Genomic DNA, 4,589 nt, shown 5'->3' with positions numbered 1-4,589 from the left:
CAACATGGCACATGTATACATATGTAACAAACCTGCATGTTGTGCACATGTACCCTAGAACTTAAAGTGTAATAAAAATTAAATAAATAAATGCATAGGGGAAAAAAAAAAAAACCCTCTGGCTTATTTAGTATTTAATGTTGAGCCAAGCAAATAGAAAGAAGGCACCAAAATGTCACCAGTAAGAGTCAAGGATCCTATTGATGAAAAAAGAATATCAACAGTTATCAAAGCTGTAAACTGTGATTGTTGGGACACTCAGAATGTGCTGGGGATGTGTTGAATGACTTGGAAGAGAACGAATGATTAGAGGTAAATAAGCTCCTTGAGTGCAGAAATAAGTCTCACTCCAGTTTATATCTTCAGAATACAGGGAAACAGCAAGAACTTGATACGTTTTTTGAGTAAATAGATGGATGATTATCTATTATTTATAATTTAAATGAGGAATAAAATACTTGGACAAGATGATTAGCCAAGAGAAAAATTCAACTGTTTATTAATAGAACCGAAACTGAAGGGAAACATTTTAAAACATGAAACGAGTATTTTCAGCAAAATGAGATCTTGCACGAGAGAAAGAGGAGCCAGAGTATGGAAGAAGAGAGATATCAATTTCTTAATTTTTTCAAGCTATTTAAAAAGTTCAAAGTTATCACATCTCTTCCAGCTCTAGTCAAATTAAAATAACCTTAAAAGAATGGACATCTTTTGAGGTATTATAAGTCTTAACTCTTTTTACACTAAAATTATATTTTCATTTCCATACTATTTTCAGAGAACTATGAATTCGGATACCTTGAGTCTGGGGTTTTCTTTTAAATAATAAGCCTAGGCCGNTAATAAATAATAATAATAATAATAATAAGCCTACTAATTTAAAATAAGTCAAATAAAATGGATGTGAATAAAATAATGAATTTGGAAAAGTCAGTTTATAAAAATTTGACAAATAATGAAACTGTGTATCATTTCCAACTTGTTCTTTTCAAATGTCCATTCTATATAATTAGTTATGTTTACAGAGCACTATATCTTATCTGCCAAAATTGGAACAAGATTAGGGCACACATTAATAAACAGAATGGAGTATTTGTCTAGACTTTCTATATTTGTTATTTTTGCCATTATCCGATGCCGATACCACATTGAGCTAGACCATCCCAGAAATGAGGTACTAATAATTCAGAAACAAGAACCTTAGCTACTCGAGGAAGAGGAGGTAGAGGCATTTGGATTCAGACTCTATTAACTGAATTTAAATCAGTTTAGGAATTACTTGAAGTAAAACTGAATGAATCAAAATGTTTTAATAATATTCACCACCTATGAAACACGATCTACATGAGCAGCTTGCCTCCTGTTTGGAACAGCTCAGACATCTAGAGTTAATACCCTGCAAAGTTTGAGATGGATGGGTGAGCTGAACCCTGCCCATTATCTGTGTCCTCTGATCAAAATAGTTAATACATTCATGCCTGCACCCTATCAAATATAACCTTCAAAGATTGCCCCTCTTCGTCTTACTACAAAGTGAGATTTTTCCCCCATCTTCAAATTCTGCCAGTTTTAACAACAAAAAGAACAGTTTTTTAAAAGTATTTCCCATGTGTCAGGCACTGTGCTATGTATATTAAATACATGACTTCATTGACTCCTCCCTTTAGTACTGCTCATAGATTATTGTCCCTGTTTTTCTAAAGAAATTGAGGCCTCAAAAGACTGCTATTTGTTTACTTGCCAGCACCTGTTTTTCTCTCCAAAATAAGTTTTGGGGATTGGTTTAGACCTTGGGAAATGTTCTGTCTCTCTAAAAGAGAGCGGATTTGGTTACAGCAGAATAGACTTCATCCTTATTACTAAATAAGTCAACCATTTGACTTCAGTCTTGAAGGTGATTTGGCCCTCTCTTTACCGGACTGTTCACTCTAGCTTATTAAGTCAAGTATGGGTATATTCTTTAAACCAGAGTTCAAGATTTTTAGAATAAATATCAGAAATATAAATCTGGATGTTATACATTTCCCACCAGAATGGGAAAAATAAACAATATTTATTTCCATTTCACAGAATCAAGAATGTATTTGAAATATCAGAAAGACAGAGGCAGAGATTAGAGAAGCAACATGAGCTAAACCAGCCTCTCTCACTGCGAGGAGATAGGGGCAGGACAGAAATGACAGGCACTATAAATTCCATTGTTATATATTGTTCATATGGCAAAAAATACCTTGGATTCTAGGTTATTCCTCTCTTCCAGTTGGAAACTTTTCATATTTGTACCATATGCTTGCATGTAGAACTTAAGAATAGCATGTTATAATGGCAATGTGCAGGCTGAGGGGTCAGGTCAAGAGGCTTGGGACCAGGCCCAGGTCTGTAACTAAATAGCCTGCGAGACTGAGCAGATACCAAAATGTTTTCTATCTATCCATATCTATATTGTTCTTGGATCTTACTTTTTCACAAATCAATAAACATTACATCATCTTGAGGGTGCTTTCCAGATATATGATTCTAGAAATACATGGGTTTGCTTTTCTTTAATTTAGTTTTCTTTTTCTCAGTTATTAGTTCATCTACTCCATGCTTGGATGGTACGTATCAAATTGCTATCTGCTTTACTCTGCTAATATTGGAAATGGTCACACATGTTGTGCTCACAGACCCTAGGAACTCTAAGACATATACCGATATAAAACGCCAAATTTTGCTGCATTATATATAGACCATATGAATGCATAAATTGATAGTAGACTAACAGTTATTAACTTGAGAATATTTATTGGTTTATAAGCCATATCTGATGATTTCCATGATCCTGTGGAGTACATATTATTATCCCATTACCTAAATGAAGAAACTGAGACTCAGAGAGATTAAATTAAAATGCCCAGATTACTGAATCAATGAACAACTCTTCTATTTGTTGAATCATATTCTTCTAACCTAACAAATTCATCTTCTTTCACAATAGCATGATGCTTTTCAGTGGAACAAACATATAACATTTATTGAAATTTAGATGCAAGAGTGAAAGACAGAAGAAAGGGACACGGAAGTTGTATTTCCAGGTTATGTGGAGCCAGAAATTGTTCACAGTCAGTGAGTAGGGGAGGAAAGTGATCAACTTAAACGGGTCATCAAAAGGGTTTTCAAATTTTTTTTTCTGAAATAGCATACAATCCCTACTGGGAAAAGTTGGACTTATTTCCAACACAGTCTAAATAATAGACATTTCTGCTTTTTCCTGCCAAGACCCCAAGTGAGTGGTGAAAACTACAAGATCTAAGCATGTGATGTTAGTGATACATTTATTAGTACCTCTTGGAGTCCATCACAAGGCAGTGAGGCAAGATGAAGGGGAAGCAGAAGCCCAATTAAGAGATAAGATGAGGGAGGTGCCGACTGTTCAACAATAGAAAAACAACTGACACACAGGGAAAAGCACATGCTGGGAGCTAAGAAATCCTAATTGCCACACCAAGCATCCTCCCACCCATTAGAGACAAAAACCAGCCCAGCAGAAGCAACCCATTTAAAATGGTTTCATTTGTTTTCTCCTATTAATAGATATAAAGCAAAGTGCATTGCCAATCTTTCTTTGGAACTTTAAGAGATACCAAATTTAAAGAGAAAGAGTATCCATGTGAAATCTCTTCTCTGATCATGGAGGCTGGGTTAAAGTTGCCCTGGAAAACTTTGTAAAATAATCTCAGAAAAGGACACCCAAAATGAAGATGGCCTGACCGCAGCAGACATGCCTATGAGTATCAGTTCAGCACAATCACATTCTTTCTTTCTCACTGTTTCAGACAGAATTTTGGTGAGAAGATTTATTTTTTTCAAGAAAAGGCAGAAAGACTAACAAACCAAGTTACGATGACGCAAGAAAAGCCCCTAAAAAGCTTCATAACTACAAAATTGGTCACGAGGAAGAATATGTTGCTTTAAAAGTCCTGCATAGAGCTTCCTAGCTTGGGGCTATCTCGTGGATGGAAATAATCACCTCCAGCTGACCCATAATTACCACCTTTGGACTGGATCCACTCCAATTATGTACCAGTAAGTGGATTTAACTGAAATTCAGATTTTTCTAAAAATAAAACAGCCAAAGACCCAGAGCAAATAACAACCTCTAGATGATTCATCATAAAGACTAAACTTAGCAAGACTACGACGTCTGCTTGCCAGAGCTCTTGCTGTCTTGTTTTTGTAGACATGAAATCTTGTCTTCCTCTAAAATGCTTGAAAGTCAGCAATTCTGTTGAGAGCCACATGTGCCTGGGAGACTGAAAGACGGCTCTCTGAACACAAACTGGCCCGGTAGCCAGGGGCTACTGCTGTGATGACAGCAAGCCGTGCAGATAGCAGATGAGGTCACTCAGCTACGCTACATTGAGAAGGAAAAACACCATTTCACTAATTCACAAAAGACTATTACCCACCAGAGAGATGACGGCACTTACTGATTTACCACTGTGTGCACAGACTGTCAAATATGCCGGGAGGGAAAGTCGCAATATTGAAGATGCAGCCCTTGCCCTGAAGGACCTCCAATGGTAATTGAAAGGGTAAGGAGAGTAGAG

This window comes from Rhinopithecus bieti, unplaced genomic scaffold, assembly GCF_001698545.2.
Source record: "Rhinopithecus bieti isolate Rb0 unplaced genomic scaffold, ASM169854v2 scaffold_32264, whole genome shotgun sequence".
NCBI classification, from domain to species: domain Eukaryota; kingdom Metazoa; phylum Chordata; class Mammalia; order Primates; family Cercopithecidae; genus Rhinopithecus; species Rhinopithecus bieti.
Note: the sequence above shows the minus strand (reverse complement) of the source record.